This window comes from Choloepus didactylus, chromosome 21, assembly GCF_015220235.1.
Source record: "Choloepus didactylus isolate mChoDid1 chromosome 21, mChoDid1.pri, whole genome shotgun sequence".
In the NCBI taxonomy this organism is placed as follows: Eukaryota; Metazoa; Chordata; class Mammalia; order Pilosa; family Megalonychidae; genus Choloepus; species Choloepus didactylus.
This window is the reverse complement of record NC_051327.1, coordinates 52,458,746-52,481,237: the sequence shown is the minus strand read 5'-3', so window position 1 is coordinate 52,481,237 and position 22,492 is coordinate 52,458,746. Positions and strand designations below refer to the sequence as shown.

At 36.0% G+C, this 22,492-nt stretch overlaps 2 pseudogenes; one reads left to right on the top strand and one right to left on the bottom strand.

The window, feature by feature from the left end:
• The first annotated feature begins 4,811 nt into the window (after nt 1–4,811).
• Nucleotides 4,812–18,238, top strand: LOC119517326 (annotated as a pseudogene).
• A 1,559-nt stretch (nt 18,239–19,797) lies between these two features.
• On the bottom strand, nt 19,798–20,735 carry LOC119517638 (annotated as a pseudogene).
• Between the last annotated feature and the right edge of the window lie 1,757 nt (nt 20,736–22,492).

Here is a 22,492-nt window from a genome sequence, read left to right as displayed (position 1 = left end):
CTTCCTGCCTGCTTCCCACGGTTACATTTTAAAATCAATTTACCCTTTTTCTCTTTACTGGCTTAGAAAGACAATAGATTAAATATTTAGCTGCCTAGGTCATGCAGACTGCTGTGCACCAAAGATCTGCAGGCCTGTTTTGCTCAGGCCATGGGTTGCCACACATACTTATGGTCTGAAGTATAGATAAAGTTTGTACTAACCTTATGACTTTGTGCTAATCAATCAGTTCACTGTTTCTTAATCATGGTTTGTAAAATGAGACAATTTCATTATGTGAAAATATGTCTCAGAATTAAATTCCTATGCCTTTTTCCTGATTATTTTTATCATTATTATTGTGAACTGCAAATAATTCTTGAGGATCTGTGATGTGGATTTATACATTCAGGTTTTTCTTTCATGCCAGTTTGTTTTTATTCATCTGCATAACTGAAACTCTCCAACACTCATTTTTAGTAATTGGACCTATTATATTTAGAGTGAATGATCTCCCTACTTAATTCCAGAAAGAAAAGTGAGACTTATACTTGGGTTCCTGGTACCAGAACAGCACTGGAAGATCCTCTTTATTTTTAGCAGTATATCCCAAATAATTTTCAAACTTACATGATCTTTCATGATCATTCCTATTGGAAAGAAGATTCTTCTGGAGTAGGTAGAATGAGTGAGGGTTCAATTCTAAGCTAATGTGGGAATTTCAGGATCAGCTAAGTTTCATATGAAGCCACTATTTAAGTTCATGACAATAAGCATTGTATTAAATTAACCTGAGAGAAAAGGACAGTAAATCACAATATGGATAAAGTTAGGAAATTTTCTCAATATCATCAAATCATAGCGTAATTCAACTTCATGAAATTGAATAAGATCCTTTTTATCGCACTAATAATATTTGATGAAGAAAGTCAAGGTTTGTAAAATGTCCTTTTTCAGGCTTTATTTCCTCCTTTATTGAAAGAGAGAATTAGATGTGTGCTTGACGTGGACATGATAGATGTTTTTGTTTCATAACCCACTGTTGTCTTTCTTTTGATCTTGAAGAGACAATATTAGTCCTTACAGTAGGCTAATGTGTGGAAAACTTAAATTGGTTCAATATTTTCAATGTTTTTAAATACTTAAATAGCTATATTATGTAGTGTATGGGATAGTAGCTCCTTAAAAGAGAGAGTATAATCTTATATCACTATATGATGATATTGAACATTTATAATTAGTTTCTAATTCAAGGACTAAAGTTGAAGAATGAATGTTAGTTTCAGCAGATGCAATAATCTTTGAGTACTGAGAGAGAACTAAGAGGTCAGCTCCTTTTGGTATGACCACTCTCAGAAGAAATTATTTTATAAGGAAACATTCTGGTGAACAAAGATATCTGATCATGTGTAGGATAGATGTTTTGTGGGGAGCAAGCTTCCCAGCACCCTTCAAATTCAACAAGGAATGCAGCCAACTATAAATCTAGGTACTAATGACTAAGAAATGTAGCACAAGGAAACTTTCTTTATTGCCTCTATATAAAAATTAGAAGAATCTGTTCAATATAGTATGCATGATATTTCATTCATTCTTTTTAACAATAACCCCTGGAGGAAAGTTGTTCAAGATTTGTATCAAAATGGCATCATGTTGCCCCACATTTTGGTTGGCTATATTATCTTATGGACCCTATTACTTGTATATATATGGGCAGTTGGTAGTTTCAAGTGAAATTTGTGGTGCAATCAATAAGAATTCTTATGTGATGGATTTTATCTCTGCCTCCATTTTCTTTCCAGATTTTTTTTCCCCTTTTATTATCTCCATATCTCCTTAATTTATGCTAACCATAGAAATAGTAATCAGAATCTGGATTTAAAACTAAACCAGGGATTTTAATTATTAATTGTTAAAGAGGAGCCAACACCACTTCTCATCAGACAGCTGAGGAAAATGAAGCACATAAAGGTTTTGAATATTCAATATCTCCTGACAGCTCATGTAATTGAGTAAAGTAGACATACATGAAAATACTAGGTTAATGTTTGGCACCTGTTGGGCACTCAAAAATTGTTAAAATCTTTCTTCAAATTATTGAGAACTTTTTCTGAGAAAGGCATTTTACCAATATGTATACCAATATAGAGCTATGTCTCCTGCCATTATTGGTAAAAATATCAAAAAATTTGTATATTGCTCACTATTTCATAGTTACTATTCTAAATCTTATACATAACCCATTTAATCTTCACAACAAACATATTACAGGTATTATAATTATGCTCTTTTTATAATATATGAAATAGAAGTTTAGAAATTTAAGTAATACATCCAAGGTTACAGAGCCAGTAAAAAACAGTGTTGGTGTTGGAAACCATAATTTTCTTCATCCAGAGCTCATCTTCTCAACTAGTAAGCTATTTTCCCTTTTGTAAGTGAATAATTTTCTCTGTTGTTTTCCTAACACAGACAATATTCTAGCCTTGTGGTTGCCTGAGTTTCTTTCCCTGTTAAAATAACTTTAATATATCTATCTTAAGAATGCTTTGTTTTCCAATACCCTGTTGTAGTCTGAAATTTATATATATGGTTAGGACATTTGTTGTTACTGTGGATGTTGAACATTAGGAAGAACCAATATTTTGCTATCAAGGAATTGAGAAACCATGACTATTTCAAAGTCTAATTTCTGATGTGCCAAAGCTCTCCAGAGAAGCAAAGAGGAAGACGTCCATATAAAATCATTATCATTACTGAATTAGAGCTGATGGTCTCAGTATCCAGCTGACATCCACCTGGCTATAATGGAGAGGGTTAAAACCAAGGAATACTTTTGATTTATTGATGTCCTAATATTTACCTTTGAGCTCAGGTAGAGTCAGTGTTGTAATTAGAATACAAATCTAATTCTTAAAACTAGAGATAGAGTGTTTTCCCTTATTGGGAAGTGAGATGTTTTTGTCCTAATATTTCATATATACCTGGTAATGCTCAGTGACAATATGACTCGACTGATGAAATTGAATAACAGCAGCTTGTAGTCCTGAAGGCCATTCCAGTTCTCTAACTGGTCCTAAATAAAGGATCTCTACTCATTAACTACAAAATACAGATGCCTTACCCCAACACCCATGGTCCTTTGCAAGCTAGCTTCAACTTACCTTTACAAACTTCTTTCTCACTTACTGTTTTCAGCCACCAGGACATCAACCCAACTAAATTATTCATGTGATCTATTTCCCAGAGTAATCTCACATAATTAAGGAGATTCAGAGTTAAATGTATAGCATTATTATCATTCATTTGTACACTAAAATCTTTTCCTGAAACCTCTAGATTAAAATCTTGTTACCATGACAGGAAATTATGATTATTCTATGCATGATGTACAAAATTTTGGTTACAAAGCCACTGCCTCAATGGCTGCCCTGAACATTCTCTACTACTTATATATTATTGAATAAATTCAGTGTTTGAACTTATATATTAGTGCTATGTCACTTATTTAGAAGGTAAAGTTACATGTGGGACTTACTAAATTGATTTAAATTCAATTATATAGAAAATATTGGAAACATCTGACACAAGCAATCACTACATGTTTTTTGCCTTTAAAGAGGATAACAATAATGGATAAAATCCATTTTCTGCTCTACTGCACAAAAAGCCTTCCAAAAGGAAAACATTATTAAGGAAACTTAAAACATGAGAACTCTTGATCTAGATAGCACTCATTGTAACGGTAAGGAGAGAAATGGGAGAGGAGTCTCATCAGTCCTCGCATGAGAGAGAGCCTGGTGATGTTAAAGAAGTTAAGAGAGACTGAATGCAGATGTGGTTGAACAAACACCCACCAGAGAGGCCAGAGTGGTCCCTAAACAAGCTGATTGGAAGACATATTGAGGATATTGTTCTTTAAAACTAAAAAAATGGAAGCCATTGCCATAAGGAGAAAATCATGTGGCTGGATCTACAATTTTTTTTTGCTTCATTCTGGCTGCAGGTAAGGAGATGAATTGAATAGAAAAAGTGTTCCTTCTTATCCTGGACACCACCCCCAGATCCTTGTATTCTGTCAAATCTTAACCACTACTTAATAAAAGGAGAAAGTTGATGCATTAACCGTTAGGTTAATTATACTTGCTTGTATTATTATACTGCATTGTTTTGTATGTAACTCCACATCCCACTTCCTACAGTTGCTAAAATGCAAATGCATAAAATGTATTAATAAATATGGGTTTTTTTGGTAGATTTAAGTGGTAACAAGTACAAAAAAATGGTGTGGGGAACAAAGCACATAGGAAAAGTTTATGTGCATCCTGTTGAAATTAATTTGATATTCCACTAAATATGACTGCAATATATTTAGGATATTAAAGTTGACTCCATGGTAACCACAAAGAAAATAAATGAAGAATATTGGTAGAGAGAAGTGAGAAAGCATTCAATATGGTACAACACATGCAAAACAAATAAATATAAAGGTAGGCTTTAAAGGAAGTGAGGGAAAAAAAAGGTATAAGACTTACATAATAGCAATAACTTACTTAATAAGAAAATGGCAGAAGCCTTGTATTGTCAGTAATGTCTTCAAATGTAATTGGAAGTGAGGGTGGAGCAAGATAGTGGTGTGGGGAGGTGTGGAATTGTTAGTCCTCTCAAGCAACTAGTAAATAGGCAGGTACTATCTGGAGTACTTTTTGGGAGACATGTGTGACCGACACACATTGTACACCAGTGTGGAATGGGTGGAAGGGTAGAGATCACAGCACTGAATTATAATAATGTCCACAAATAGTGGAGGCTGGCACCCCTCCCCTATTGGCATGGCAGGTGAGTTAGAAAACTTCCCAGTGGGCAAAGGAGGCAGTTAGTACTAGTGGCAAGAGAAGATAGTGCAACAAAAGTCCAGTTGTGGTTTTAATTAACAAATTGGGACTACTGAATACAAGCTATGTGTACAGATAAACCTGGAGGAAGCATGAAATGAACCCTGAGGTCTGTCCTGGCAGAGAGGAGGCAAAACTGATGGAAAATAAAATCAAATAAAGCAATGGACACGGACGCTTTTGGAGTTGGCCAAGCTCAGAATACCAGAAATGGGCTGTGCCCCAAGAAGGTGGACACATAGAGCCAGGTTCCAATTCTGCAATTCTGGCTCTTGACTGGTGAAATGTTGGGGCTGGGGACTGGCTCTGAAAAGGGGAGTTCCTTTCTCTCTCTCTCTCTCTCTCTCTCTCTCTCTCTCTCTCTCTCTCTCTCTCTCTCTCTCCCTCCTTCCCTCCCTCCCTCCCTCCCTCTATTTTACATAGCTCATTAGTGAAAGCCTCAAACAGTTTCAATTTTCAGCAATTACCCAGGGAATGGTGAAGTTAAGAAAGGTCTGAGAGACAAAATAAGGAGTCAAGTGAAGGAGATAATTCCCTAAAGGGCATATTTTCCCTAGGAAAACGGTGGGGGGGGGGCTGGGCCCAGCTCAGGTGGTGGCCTTTCTTCAGAGAATTCAGACTCCAGGGCTGAAAAAAATGATAACAGAAACAGCTTAAGCATGCCTTCTATCTCAATTTCTGACTCAATCATGCTCCTGACAGGAACAGGGTCTGCTGAGAATTAAAGGCACTGTACCACTTTGTGCCAGTGGGGAGCTGAGAACTGACAAGTGCCACCTGCTGAGCAAGATAGGAAAGGCACAGAGTCTAGATGCCTCATGGGAAAATCCGACAACATTCTGGGTATCATCTTCAGGGAAACTTGGTACTGATAACACCCTCCTCCTCAGACTAAGACCTACTGTTCTGGGAAAATCTGATTGGGGTTAATAATATCTGGGTAAACTCATCCAATGAAGTCAACGTCATCCTAATACCAAAGTTGGACAAAGATATAACAACAAAAAAAAAAGAAAACTATAGCCCAATCTCTTTAATGAATATAGATGCAAAAACTGCAACAAAATACTCACAAATTGAATCCAGGGGTGCATTAAAAGAATTATACACTCGGACCACATGAGATTTATTCCAGATGTGCAAGGCTGGTTCAACACAAAAAAATCAATTAATGTAATGCACAACATCAATAAATCAAAGTGGAAGGACCACATGATATTCTCTATCGATGCAAAAAAGGCATTTGACAAAATTCAACATCCTTTCTTGAAGAAAACACTTCAAAGATAGGAATAGAAGGGAACTTTCTTAGTATGATAAAGGCAATATATGAAAAACCCACAACTAAGATCATAATCAATGGGAAAGTCTGAAAGTTTTCCCTCTAAGATCAGGAACAAGACAGGGATGCCCACTGTCACCATTGTTATTCAACGTTGTGCTGGAAGATCTAGCTAGAGCAATTAGGCAAGAAAAAGGAATAAAAGGCATCCAAATTGGAGAGGAAGATGTAAAACTTTAACTTTTTGCAGATGACATGATCCTATATGTATAAAATCCTGAAAAATCTACAGCAAAGCTACTAGAGCTAAACAATGAATACAGAGAGGTGGCAGACTATGAGATCAACATGCAAAAATCTGTTATGTTCCTATACACAAGTTATGAGCAACAGGAGGAGGAAATCAAGAAAAAAAATTCATTTGCAATAGCAACCAAAAGAATCAAATATTTAATAATAAACTGAACCAAGGTGACAAAAGACCTATACAGAGAAAACTACAAGAAAGTGCTAAAAGAAATCAAACAGCAACTAAAAAAATGGAAGAACATACTGTGTTCATGGATTAGAAGACTAAATATAATTAAGATGTCAATTCTACCTGAACTGATTTATAGATTCAATGTAATACCAATTAAAATCCCAATGACTTACTTTGCAGAAATAGAAAAACCCATAACCAATTTTTTTGGAAGGGCAGGGTGCCCTGAACAGCCAAAAATATCTTGAGGATGAGGAATGAAGTGGGGGGGGGGGAGGGTTTCACCCTACCTAACTTTGAAGCATACTACAAAGCTACAGTGGTCAAAACAGCATGATAGTGGCATAAAGATAGATATACTGACAAACAAAATTGAATTGAGTGTTCAGAAGTAGACCCTCTCATCTATGGACAATTAGTCTTTGATAAGGCAGTCAAGCCAAAGCAACTGGGACAGAGCAGCCTCTTCAATAAATGTGTTTGGAGAACTGGATATCCACATCCAAAAGAATAAAAGAGGGCTCCTATATCACACCTTATGCAAAAATTAACTAGAAATGGTTCAAATACATAAACATTAGCACTGAGACCATCGAGTTTTAGCAGAAAACGTAGGGAAATATCTTAAAGGTCTCTTGAAAGGAAGTGGTTTCCTAGACCTTCCACCCAAAGCATGAGCAATGAAAGAAAAAAATACGTAAATAAGATCTCCTCAAAATTAAACACTTTTGTACATCAAAGACTTTCTCACAAAAGAGAAATGGCAGCCTATGCAATGGGAGACATTATTTGGAAACCACTTATCAGATAAGGGTTTAATATCCAGAATATATAAAGAGATCCTACAACTCCATCACAAAAAGGCAATCAACCCAATTAAAAAATGGGCAAAAGACATGGATAGACACTCTTCTGAAGAGGAAACACAAATGGCTCAAAAACAATGAAGAGATGCTCAACTTCACTGGCTGTTAGGGAAATGCAAATCAAAACCACAATGAGATATTATCTCACACCTTCTAGAATGGCCTTTATCAATAAAACAGAACATTACAAGTGCTGGGAAGAGGATGCTGAGAAAGTGGAACAGTTGTTCACTATTGGTGGTCATGTAGAATGGGGCAGCCACTCTGGAAGGCAGTGTGGCAGTTCCTCAGGATTCTGAGTATAAAATTGCCATATGATCCAGTAATTCCATTATTTGGTATATACTCAGAAGAAATGAAAGCTAAGACATGAATGGGCATTTGTAAACTGATGTTTATAGCAACATTATTCACAATTGCCAAGGGTTGGAAATAGACCACATGTCCATCAATGGACTAGTAGATAAACAAACTGTGGAATGTACACACAATGGAATATTATGCAGCTGTAAGACAGAACAAAGTCACAGAACATATAATAATGTGTGCGAACCTTAAGGACATCATGTTGACCAATGTTAGCCAGAAACAGAAGGACAAATACTGTAGGGTCTCACTAGTATGAACTAACATTAATGAGCAAATTTGAGAGTCAAAAGCTGAGAATGCAGGTTATCAGCAGATAGAAAGCAGGTAGGGATTGGGCATTTGATGCAGAAGGAATAATCAACGGGTTGTATAGATCTGGAAATGGATAGCATAACACTGTGTGATGGTAGCACAATATTGTAAGTACACTGAACAAAGATGTCTATGAGTAAGGCTGAAAGAGGAGTGCAAGTACAACACCAGAAGGAGAGATAGATGATAAAGATGGACTGTATAACTTAGTGAAACCTACAGTGGTCAATGATGATAACTAAATGTACAAATATAGAAAAGTGGGAGGACAAATGAATGTCAACCTTGAAAGGTGTTGACAAAGAATGGTATTGGGGAAAAATAGAATCAAAGGAAACAGGAGTCTATGGTTAACAGTAACATTATAATATGTTTCCATTAAATGTACGAAAGGCAATATACCAATGCTAAATGTGTATGAGAGGGGGTTATAAGGGAGGGATATGGGTGTTGTCTGACCTTATTATTACATTGTATTGTATAGTATTTTAATTTTTTTATCTTTTTATCATTCTTTATAAAATTTTTTGAAGTAATGAATACGTTCAAGTGCTAATTGCTGCTTGTGGTAATGAAAGCACAACTATATGATGATACTGTGAACAATTTATTGTACACCATGGCTGATTGTATGGTATGTGAATATATCTCTATAAAATTGCAGGGAAAATATAAACACAGGGATATAAGTGCTGAGGAAAGCATGGAGAGAAGGATATAACTATTTACTGTTATGGGGAAGTAGAATGGAGTAGTCAATCTGGAGGACCCATAATAAGTTAAATATCTGGGTACCATAAGGTCCTGCAACCTCATTATGGGGTATGTACTTGGAAGAGCTGAGAGTAGGGGCATGAATGGACAATTGCACACTGGTGTTCACGGTGGCAGTATCCATGATTTGCAATGGATGGAGGTTGCCTAAGGGTACATTGACTGATGAACAGAGTGGTGAACTGTGGTGGTTCACATACAACAGAATATTGAACAACTGCAAGAAGGAATCAAGCTATGAGGCATGCAACTAGGTGAATGTATTGAATACAGCATCTTGAGTGAAGTATATCAGAAATGAAAAAGCCAACATTATAATTCCTCACAAATATGGTCTATCTATAATGTGTAAGCTCTGAGAGTTGAATCTTAGAGCACAGCTTATCAGGGGACTACTTATTGTAATGATCCCTAGATTGTAAACTCTGACAGAAGTCACATCTATTCCTGAATTGTGATGGTTATCTCTAAATTCTGAGGTACTTAGATTTTTGTGTATAACCTGGTCAGTCTCTGGAACTTTGGGTATCTGTGTGACACCTGAAACTCAGAGCTAGAGCTTGGCAGCTATGAATGTCAGTATTAGCACATACAGCAAATGTTCAAAAAGCTGAATGAGTTCAGATTTCAATTAGAGATATGAATGAAGCAGTTCTGGTTAGGAGTAAGGCAAATTAGACCAAAGGGTTAAGGATGATAGTGACTGTGTTTTAAAATTCAACTTCTGGGTGAGACCAAGGGAAGATATGTTTATTTGGTGCAGGATCTATGCTTTCTGTAGGACACTAAATAATTTAACTTGTATGGTCAGTTTATTGAAATGCCATAATTACTGGAACTTTGAATAGGAAGTGAGATCTTGTAGGTTTATACAGGTTATTGTGATTCCTGATACATCCCAAAGTAATTTGGACAGAGAATGAAGATATATTTGCAGGGACACCTGGGGAACTGGGGAAGAATGCAGAAAAGTTGGACTTCCCCACCTGGGTTGTTGCTGGTTTCTTGCAAATGTTGAGGACTGACAGTTTGGTAGGATGAGCCCTCCATCTTGGGGCATGCCTATATGAAGCTTGTTGCTGCAAAGGAGAGTCTGAGCCTAGTTATAATTGTGCCTAAGAGTATCCCCCATGTGGCTGGTGAACCCACCGCCCTCCCCATTAAGTGTGACTTGACTCCCAGGGGTATAAATCTCCCTGGCAATGTGGGACATACTCGCAGGGGATGAGCCTGGACACAGCATCGTGGGATTGAGAAAATCTTCTTTGCCAAAAGGGGGAAGTGAAATGAAAAAAAGTTTCAGTGGCTGAGAGATTTCAAGTGGAGTAGAGAGGTCACTCTGGAGGGCATTTTTATGCACAGTATAATCCCTTTTTAATTTTTAGTGTGTTGGAATAGGTAGAAGAAAATAACTGAAACTGTCAAACTGCAACCGAGTAGCCTTGATTCTTGAAGACAGTTGTATAACTATGTAGCTTATGTGGTGTGACCATGTGATTATGAAAACCTTGTGGCTCACACTCTGTTTGTCCAGTGTATGGACAGATAACTAGAAAAATGGGGACAAAAACTAAATGAAAAGTAGGGTAGGATGGGGGGAGATGGAATGTTTTAAGTGTTCTTTTTTATTTTTATTTTAATTTTTTTGGAGTCAGGAAAATGTTCAAAAGTTGATTCTGAAGATGAATGCGCAACTGTATGATGGTACTCTGAATAGTGGATTGAATGCTGGATGATTGTAGGGTATGTGAATACATCTCAACAAAACTTTATTTAAAAAAAGAGATATTCAGTCCTAGGTTAAACTATAAATGAGTAAAGTTTGTTAACCAAAATGTAAAAAAAAAATTAAAAAGAGGATTTTGGAAGAAATATGAACTGGTAGAAATTTTTATGTAAAATTATGGTTCCTGATGGTAGTTGATCCTCGTAGCTCCTTAGGATTTCATAACTTGGGAAATGACTAGCAAGGCAATTAAAAAATATTTTGCATTGAAAAATTGGGTATTATTTAAGATGGAGAGCAGTTCTTTGATTCCCTGGGAAAACTGTTTTCAGTCATTATATTCACTTGAATTCCGTTTAGAATTGTGTAGACATTAACCTAAAGATATTTGTTAACTAAACATATGATATATACTCTATGTGTACCTCTGAATATTAAATTATATATGCATATATACTCTGAAATATTTGCCTTTCTTTTGCCTGTCCATGTCCATTCTCCACACTTCTTCCTTTTTGTTCTCAGAGGTTAGGTTAATTTTTGCTTAAATGGGCTTATTTGCTCACAATCTTCTTAAGGGGGTTAGCCAAAGGTTGTCACCGGTAGTAAGGATTCTCCCATCCCATACACATTCTTTGTAATGGTAGCAGAGATATGTAATTGGTTCATTCCAACATTCTTATGTCCCTGACATTTTGGACTCTTTCTTTTACAGTAAGTGGGTAATGGTCTTGCATCTCTATCATGCTGGTTTTAAGTCTCTGTTGATGTTACTTCATGTTACATCAACTTGCATCAATATCCTTCAAATACTTTCCTGGACATGCTTTCAGACTGTGCTTATGACAATTATCAACAACCTGCCTCTCCTTAGGTGTACATGCTACACCCTTCCAGAGAAGTGCTTCTAACTCCCTTAAGGGTTATATTTGGATATGGCTCTTCTTGGGGCCTAGAAGGAAAGGAGTGTGTTGATGGTAAGGATTGAGAAGTCACTGGCATCCCTTGCAAGTCAACTGCCCTAGATGGCATCATGGAAGTTTTTGTACATTTTTATTTCTGGGTAAAACTATTACCCTGAGATAGGGGAGAAGGGATTGCTTTACAGGCACAGAAATTCCAGGAGTACTTGGGGGTTGAAAATTCTTGTCACCAGCTTCTTTACATGTTACTTCTCAAATATCTCTCACATTCATCTCTCACCAAGTCCCATTTTGTCCACCTAGTCCAAGTGCCATCATTTGTGTGTCTGTAAGTCATCTGACCTGGCTTTCTCTGTTTTCAGACTTCTATTTTTCACATTGAGAGGAGATTTTTGCTTTAAATTTTGCTTGACCACACCATGTGGCCGAATAAAACTCTCCCTTGGTTCCCCATGAGAGACATTCTCCAAAATCTTTAATATGGGCTACTCAATCCATATTTTGTCTGATCCTGCCCACTTCACTGACTAATTTAATACTGCTTTATTTACCTGTCAGTATCCCAGCCTAGACTTTTTTTTAAATTAAAGTGGCTGCAGATTTACAGAACAATCATGCATAAAATACAGGATGTCCAGTTTCCCATACACCACCCTTTGATTAACACTTTGCACTGGTGTGATACATTTGTTTTTATTGATGAAAGAATATTTTTTAACTGCACTATTAACTACTTCCCATGGTATAAGTTTGGATTCACTGTTTGATTAGTGCAGTTCCATGGATTTTAAATAAACTTTTATTTTACTACCATATATGCTTCCTTTCCTTCTTCAGTTACACAATGTCTGTTCTCACCTTGGAGCTTGGCACTTGATGTAGCCTCTGCAGGATGGCTCTATCCATCCTCCCTGTAGCCTGCCACCTTACCCACCTCACCTTTTTGGGTTAGTGAGCTCCTATTTTTACCCTTCAGTTCTCATGCTAAATATGACTGCATATAAATTTTCCCTAAGATCCTTTGCCATGTCAGCCCTTCTAATACAACCTCATGTAATCTTATAATTTTCTTTGCAATACTTGTCATAACATATAATTGTAGATTTATACAATGGTTTGATCATCAGCCTCATAAGGTTGTAAGCTTCACAAGGATAAACTCTCCATTTTCTTTATATTATTTTTGTTTTACTTGTCTTTTCATGTTTTTAGTTGATATTGAAAGCTGGGGCTTGGTGAGTTTAAATATATTTCTCTTCATCACCACAATGAATTGTAGACCCTGGATTCATACTTAGTTAAACTTTGTTCTAACCTTGCATCGTAACCCTTACTAAGCTAACCTAAGTCCTCACTTTACCTCATTATTTTATCTGCTTCAACATGTTACTCAGTGCTGGGCATACAAGAGTTGCTCCATAAATACTGCATAGTTTGAATGAATGGATGCACTCATGGTCTGATATTTAGAGTTTTCAGAAATTATGTGACTGTGGCAATCAATAAATTAACCTACTCTTAATTTCATTGTTTGTAAATGGGTTCAGCTGTAATAAGTGATTGTCAGCAGGTATCAGGACTGAAATTCTAAGGTCTTTGCTTTTTCATTACTATTATGATAGTCATTATGAAGTACAACTAATTCTTGAGCATCTGCTGTGTATGCACTATCCTGGGAGGTTATTCTTTTCTGCCAGTTTATTTTTATATAAATGCATGAATGATACTCAAAAATTAAACAGGCTTTTTAAGGTTAATTTGGACAATTATTTCCCTGATGAATGATCTCTCCTTACTTCATTCCAGAAAGATAAATGAGCATTATAATTGGTCACTGGGAGGGGAACAGCTCTTGAAGGTCCTCTTCACATTTAAGACATATCCCTAAAGGATGCTCAAGCTTATATGTTTGACCAGGATTGTTACCATTGGAAAGAGGATGCCTGTAATGAGTAGAAGTCACATTCTATTCTAAGGTAAGTGGGGAAATCATGGATTTCAGCCAAATTCAAATGAAGTGACAATTCATATTCATGACATTAAGCATTCATTTAACTAAGCAGAGGAGAAAGTGCAGCAAATTGCAATATGGACAAAAAATAAGATTCTTAATCTAATCAGTTCATAATATGATTTTACTTTTTGAAATAAATTAAGATTTTTCTAAAATCATATTTGATGAAGAATGTTAAAGAGACTAAACTGCCCTCTCTTCAGACTGACTTCAACCATCAGTGAAAAAGTGAATTAGCTATAACTTGACTTACCTGATGGATGTTTTCATTCTCATAAACCCTCTGTAGCCATCACCCACTCTGCTGTTATCTTGAATGGGCCATATTAGTCTTTGAGTATCTTTATGTGTAGAAAAATTGAAATAGGTCAAACTTTCATGACATTAAAATGTTTATTTTTCTACAATAGGCACTGCATGAGACAGTTGCTCTGGAAGGGTGGGAGTGAAATTATATGCTGTTTAGGATAATACTAAATATTTATAATTCATATATAATTCAAAGTTTACCTAATTAAAGTACCAAACAGAATGTCACAGACAGAAGATGACTTAATACTTGAAAAGATGGAGAAATCACACTGAGATCTGCTCCTTTCCATGTGACTACTCCTAGAGGAGCTACTTCTTAGGAAGCCTTCTGGTGAAGAAAGATGTTTGATAGATGAGGAGAGTTTTTTTTGTAGAAAGAGCTTTCTAGCACCCTTCAAATCCAACAAAGCATTCAGTCAATTTTATATTTAAGAAGCAGTGGAAAGTAAATATAGCTCAAGGAAACTTTCTGTCTAAACAGACAAGAATATATTAGAAAACTATTGAATAATTAAGGTTTAAATTTAAGTATTTCTCATTATAAGGAATCTCTGGAGAAATGATTCTTCAACTTAATATCAAGAAAACCTATATGTTGCCTGAATTTTTGACTGACTGTTGGTCTTATGGACACTCCTAGTTGTATATATTGTGCTATAGGAAGTTTCATATTATTTGTGGACCTCCCAGAACTGTGGATTGAATTTCTTACTGTGTGATCAGTTTGACCTCTGTTTCCACTTTATGTCTTGCTCTTGTTATTCCTGTTCACATATTCTTACTTCATGCTTATTACTTTTAATTTTCATTTCACAGTAGCCACCTTAAAGCCATTTTTATGTGTAGAACTCTTGATATACATATTCATATATGTATACATTTGTAAATACCAATTTTATTCTTTAATAACTGTAAAAGAAAACAAGAGATGATAGGGAGAAATATCTCTTGCAATTTTCATCCCCTATTTGGTCTTTGCAAACAAGCTCAGCAATTGTCCAGCATGTGTAAAAAGCCAACAAAAAAAATGGGCAGTTTCTGCATGAAACACCCTAAAGTCTGGGAATCAAACTTGGGTGTAAATGGAAATCTTTGGGAGTTAATGCATATGTATATCTGATGGAGGAATTTCTAAGATGAAGTTATGAAACTGTAGAGAACACAATATCCACTCTTAAATTTCTATTTTTTAATGTGCATTTTCACATCTGTGATCTCATTTAAAGTCATAAAATCCCACTGAATTATGAAATGAGAGTGAGCAGATGATTTAATTTAAACCTGGCAGTGGCCAACTGAAATCAGAACCCAGGTCTGATTCTGGGCCTTTGGCTGCTTCCAGGAATATACTTTGTTAGAAATGAGCTTACATTCAACAGTCATAAAATATTAAGTGAACTGAAGTTTCATTTAGTCCAAACTTCTTTCAGATACCAGGAAGAACTTTTAACATAATTATGATATAATCTTTTTCTAAACATTAAGAAAATACATTCTTACAATTTCAATGGAAAGAAATTGACACATCAAATTGGATCATTACCAAGAGAGCATTCTTTATTTTTTCTAGTATAATTGTAGGTTCACTGCTTAGCATATGGCCAACATAAGAATTTTTTTCCTAGTTTAAGAAATGTTTAAACCCTGTACCTATAGCATAAATGTTAGGCACTTTGCCACTGGAGATCCCTGGCAATCACAATTTTGCTCTTTGATTGTGATTGGTGGAACAGGGTCCTCTGAGCAGACAAGCAGAGATAGTGCGTCCCCCATTGCTGGCAACCTTCCAATTTCCTGTTTTTACCTTAAATGGAAAAGAGTTCTCAGTGTTCCATCATTCTCTACAACCATTCATTGAACAAGTATTTTTTTTTTCAACTCTAAATGCATAGAAAATTCAATCAATAATATGAACACTTTTATCCATCAATTAATATTTTTCTGCTTCTCACCAGTCGTTAAGGATCATACATTTAGCTATATTCTAAAATTCCAAATATTTAAGAAAATCTCATCTTTTGTTAAAGTAATTCATATTTTCTATTCTAGACAAACCTCTGAGCTTGGTTTTGATGAAGGAAGTTGAACATTATCTCAGGAAGAACAGAGAGGAAAACAAGAGAGGATAATGGCTTCCTTGTTGAGAGCATGGACACTAGGTTAATGATACTCTCAGTTGAAACATCAGCTCTGTGTTTACTATCTCTAACCTTGGACATTTCCCTCAAGCAGAAGGTTTTGAAAATTATATCTGTGCAACAACAGACCCGTGTTAGCCAGTGGACCAAGTTCAAGGCTTTTGTGGCCATCAGACACTTCAGTGGCGTGCCTTGCCAGGCTGGGAGTTAAATGCTCCAAGGGGGTAGTCACCACCATCCATGGGGCCAACATTTTGGCCAAGCTCTTCATCATCCCTGTGTGCTGGTATTAATGGGGGAACAAGATCTGAAAGCCCCACACCTTTCCATGCAAGGTCTTTGATACCATTTCCAAGACCAGCAGCTATCCTTCCCCTAACCTCTGCAATGAGACCATGTTCATCAAGTCTAACTCTTGGAAATTCACTGACCTTCTTGTAAAGACCCACACCACAGACTTCATGCAGAAGACCTGGGTCCCCTGTGGGCTCTAAGTAGGTCTTTTACACAAGAAATGAAATGAATTATTTATGCTTGAAAAAACACATCAAACAAATTGCTCCCTGTGCTTCTGTTTCATCCAATATAAGAAGAGAATCATCATCATACCTAACTTATAAGGTGGTGGTTGTAAGGATTAAGTAGTTTAGGTATATGGCAGAATATTAACTTGCCCATAGTGGTATATATATATATATATATATATATATATATGTGTGTGTGTGTGTGTGTGTGTGTGTGTGTGTGTGTTTTACTAATAATAGAAGGAGCATTAGCAGTGTATTGGTATTTGTGTCCATATCAGCAAAATGCATGGCACATAAAGAGTTCTCAATAATATGTGGCAAGATGTTGATATTTTCTGAGTGCCAAGTATGTGCCAATTAGTGGGCTAGTGCTTTCATGTTTGTCTATTTTACTCATAGGATGATGTGTTAGGAAGCTATAAATAACTTTTAAGACCTTTATTTTCTATGATCATCTGATAAAATGAGGGATTGGACTCTATTTAACAGTTAATAAGTTAAAAGCACTACTTTTAAATCAAGATATTGTCTCCAAGTTGTTTCTTCAAATCACAGACTTAAGTTCTATAATTCTAGATATTATAGAATATTAATCTCTTAGTAATGGCTGAAATAAAACACTTGTTTACTCCTTACAATAGAACGATCACTAAATGACTCTATTTCTCATAATCTTAATCAGGTTTTCTCCTCCGAGGAAACGGAAGTGGGAAATCGCACCATCCTAACTGAATATATCTTGGTGGGCTTCTCAGCAGACCCCAAGTTGCAGCTGATTCTATTTGGAATATTTCTGACTCTCTACTTGGTGACTTTGTCAGGGAACATGAGCTTGGTTATGTTAATCCAGATTCATTCCCTCCTGCACACACCCATGTACTTGTTCAATGGCAATCTGCCTTTCCTGGGTTTCTGGTACATATCACTGTGTACCCCAGTAGTTCTATCCATTTTCTCTCTGAAAATAAATGTATGTCCTTGGCTGGATGTGGAACCCAGTTGTTTCTTTCCTGTGTTGTAGCCTGTGTGGAGTCCTATCTCCTAGCAGTCATGGTGTATGACCACCATGTGGCAGTTTGCAGCCCATTACTCTATTCAGGTACCATGACCAGGTCCCTCTGTACTGGCCTTATTGCTGCAGTCTACATAGGAGGTTTCTTGAATGCCATAGTGCATACTGCCAATGCTTTCCAACTGAGTTTCTGTGGTGAAAATAACATTGAATGTTTCTTCTGCAATGCACTACCACTGGTAAAAATGTCCTGCAAAGACACCTGGGTCAATGCAAAAGTCCTCCTGGGCATGGTAGGCTTCACGGTCCTGTCCAACATATGTGTCATCATGATTTCCTATTTCAACACTCTCCTGGCTGTCCTGAGGATCCACTCTGCCTCTGGAAGGCACAAGGCCTTCTCCACCTGTGCTTCCCACCTTATCTCAGTCACCCTTTTCTATAGGTACTTGCTCTTCATATATTCAATGCCAAGCTCCACCAATTCCCTCAAGAGACACAAAGTGGCTGCCCTGTTCTTCTATGTGATGAACCCATTACTCAACCCTCTCATTTAATAGCATGAGGAACAAAGATGTCAAAAGAGGCTTTCAGGAAAGCAGCACAGACTGAACTACCACAGAGTTGAGATGGCATCATTGTTCTTTTTGATGAATGATCTGATTGCATTTTCCAAATTATTGACTTATATGTTTGTATACATTGTTACATTTAAATTAAATTCAGAAAATTATACACAAAACAATGAAATTTCAAATAAATCACTTTAGTTTGTAATATTTTGTTGTAATGTAAAGTATTTTAAACCTATGCTGTTAGGTTGTTGAAATTCTGCAGGTTGGTATTTCACCAAATTGCAGTTTTAGGTTTTCCTCAAAACTTATTCCCTTGCTTGCCTTTGAGAGTTCCTGGAAACAGGAAAAATGATCTGGAATTTTCTGTGATTATAGCTTGATTTTGAAGCTTAAGAAGGAAACTGTATTGGATAAGGAGAATATATGGAATATTTAAACTCTTGGGAATTTGATCATAATTTTAGTAATATTTACTGAGAGTAAGATGTCCTCTCAAAATTCCTTCCTAAAGCTTGAATTTCATATATAGAATATTTCTGTATGAAATTTCTGCCTTCTAAATTAACTTTATATAAGGCAAAGTGTTTAAGAATTGTTTGGACTCTAAAATTATTATTCTAAAACCACAGAATGATGTCTTGTTTAAGATTGTGTATCAATATAAAGAGTGATTTCTGTCTCATAAAAATGGCACCACACAGCACTCGCCCTCATGGCACAACATGATAGCCCCACTAGGAGAAAACAAGAACAAATGTTATAAAAGAAACAATCAAAGACCCAGTGTATTCTAGATGCAATGATTGTTTTCCTCCATCAGAAGATTGTATGAAGAAAGCTGGCAGCTCAATATCTGGCTCCTAGCACATTTTCAGTAGTGTTTTATTCAATGCTCTCTACAACACTACAAGTAAACAATTATTAGTTACATTTTACCAATGTTGAGCTTGAAATTTCAAGTTAGAACTTCATTGAAAGATTATAGATCTTTTGGAAATAAACATGTTTGCAAAATTAACCTAAATTGAAATTTTAGGACACATTTCATGTATTTCATCATTTGCATTAGCTCTGATATTTCTTATCTTTCCCTTCACTTGTATTTATTTTGTAATTCCTCACTGACCTCTCTTCTTTTCCTCACAATATTATTAAAATTCTTTATTCTTCTATCATCACAGAAGCTCTGAGAGACCTTGAGCAGAGGGATCTGGGATACAGTCATCAAATGTCAATAATTCATTAAATTTTCTTCACATTCACTTATTATCAAACCCATTGGTGGAAAAATACTTGATGAATTTTAGAGGAGATAGTCATATCAAATAAAATTCTTTGAGATCCCTGATGTAATACATACTCTTCTATACTGTATTAAATCAAAATACTGATTTTTAAAAATCATATGGTAATATTAAGCATGATCCATTTTCTACAGTATATATTAAAGTCAGATCCCTAAAACAAAACATAGGCACTAAAAGAAGTAAAAGTGTTACAATGAAATTCCTTTAGTAGAAAAAGAAGTCATGTTTTTTTACACAAGTTCTGAAATCTTACACTGAGAGTTGTTCATTATCTCTTAGCATTGAGTTAATAAATTTATGTTCATTCAGACTTCAGATTGTGTTAACCTGAAGAGTTTTTTCGGAGCTTCTTTCACATCCTTATTCCTCAGACTGTAGATCATAGGATTCAACATGGGGAAGACCACAGTATAAAATGTAGAAACCAATTTGTCCCTCTCAAGGGAATAGCTAGAACCTGGGCGAGAGTAGATGTACAGAATTGAGCCATAGTACAAGGTGACAGAAATCAAGTGGGAGAAGCAGGTGGAGAAGGCTTTGAGGTGGCCCTGTGTGGAGTGGATCGTCAAGATGGCAGCAATGATGAAGATGTAGGAGGCCAGAATGAACACAGTGGGGACAATGACATTGGAAGTCAGGAAGAAGTAGAGCACAGTCTGGTAGCTGTCTCTCTAACCACATTCTGATGTCACCAGGGGAGGGACATCACAGAAAAAGTCATCAATAACACTGTTACCACAAAAATCTAATGTGAATGTGTTGGTGGTCACAATTACTGCATTGACAAAGCCTCCAGTATAGGAACATATAACTAAACAGATAGATACACAATTTCCTTGACATGGTTAGAGCATAAGGAAGTGGGTTTGAAATGGTAACATAGCGGTCATAAGCCATGGCAGCCAAAGGTAACACTCAGTATAGCACAGCCTCGCAGAGAAGAAGAACTGAGCTAGGAATCCAGCAAAGGAGATGCTCTCGTCTTCAGAGATGCAGGTCACTAGGATCTTTGGGGTGTAGACAGAAGAATACCAGAGATCCAGGAAAGAAAGATTCCCAATGAAAAAATCCATGGGGGTGTGGAGCCAGAAATCATTGCAGATGAGTACCATGAGAGTGGTATTTCCCAGTAGAGTCACTGAGTACACGCTTAGGAACACTCTAAATAATATCAACTGTAACAGGGGTCTGTGGTGAAGCCCAGCAGGATGAACTCATTCACAGTGTGAATGCCTCTCTCCATGGCTAAAGGAGACATCACCTAAAAACGGAGTAGAGGAAAGTTAATTCCCTTATCATGCATCATAGGAGAGCTTTCTATGAGCCAGGATCATGTGTTATGTTCAATACTGCAGGTCATATTTGGAGGGAAATCTGTATAGGAATCCTTCCTGTCATTGGAAGGTGAATGCTGCTCTCTGAACCTCAATATATTCCTTTCTGTAAAATGATATGAAAACAAGAATTCCCATAATGCTGTCAGGGTCTATTCATTTTCCACAATTTTTTTTCTTGAGCCACATGTGCTGTTCAAGGCCCTGGGATACAGCAGTGAGGATAACAACATTGGCCTTTAGTTTTATGGAGCATTTAGTCTAAAGATACATAGTTAACAAATAAACAAATATGGAAAAACTATCAAACAGTGTTAAATGTTTTAAGAAAAAAAATCTGGTTTTTGTGAGGAAATGAATTGGGATAATAAATTAAATTTAGACACAGGAAAACAAGCCTTCCCCAATTTCCCTGCTCAAAATATATAATTTGTAAATATCTCCTAAGAAGTAGGAAGGTCCCTGTGTTCACCAGGTGATGACATTCTACCCTTTTGCAAACCTGTTGGAAGTTCTCCTCTCTGCCTTTCTAGAGGGAATTTTTGCACAATCACCATAAATCCCACAGTGGAGAACCACACTGAAAATCAGGATGAAATTACAGAGTGGGGACAAACAAATAAATCTATTCCATTATCTTAAGTAAACCAAATGTGAATCTTTTGAGGGCAAGTTACCTGGCATATAGCAGTATTTTACAGTCTGTTCAATTAGCCATGTACATAACTCCAAAAAAACATAGCTCAATTTTTTATCTTTGTAGCAAAAATTCTAAGACCTATCCAATTAAAAATATCCTTTATATAACAGATATTTTTATTTCCTCCTTTATACTTCCCCCCAAAATTTATCAATTATGTAAACTACCTACAAATATTAATATGTACATAAATGTATACATACACAGGAATAACCTATCTGTAAGAAAATGTGGTATAAAAAAGCAGTTAATAATACAATTAACACATTATGACATATAAAATACGTGTTATAATAAAATAAGGTCCTTTTTCATATACAAATGCTGGAGAACTTAGTGAAATAGTCAGATACACATATATGTAGAATCAACATGAATATATTTATTACTCAAATATCAGGAATGGCATTTACATTGGTCATAAAATTTTCCCAATTAGTTGAATAATTTTTGAAAATGTTCTAACTAAAGAAATGAAAATCTTCCTTCAATTTTCAGCTCCTATGCAAGGTAGTATACATCAAAACCTTCCAAAAATAATCTTTGTGCATATATCATTTTTTTCTACGGTAGTAAGTATTTCTGGTTAAAAATTTCAAACTAATTATAATCTTTTAATTTTTGTCACAGTTGCATTCCTTGAAACATGGGTATATATTAAAATACTTTAAGACACACTTTGTGTTTGCAAAGTAGAATAGATTTCAAATTCATAATTATAAAGGCCTATTTCAGAAGGCATTGGAGGTCAGGTTTTGGAAACTTTTCTTTGGTTGGAAGTATCCCAAGCATACATAACAACTATTATCCTTGTGTTTTACATATTCAGTATCTAGTACACCTCCAATCATTGTGATGACCAATTATTGCAACACATATTTCAAAAATGTTCCTTCAGTATTCTGGGAAGATGGGGAATAGAAGAAGATAGGCCAACTTCTCCTTCATGGAAAAAAAAAAAAAAAA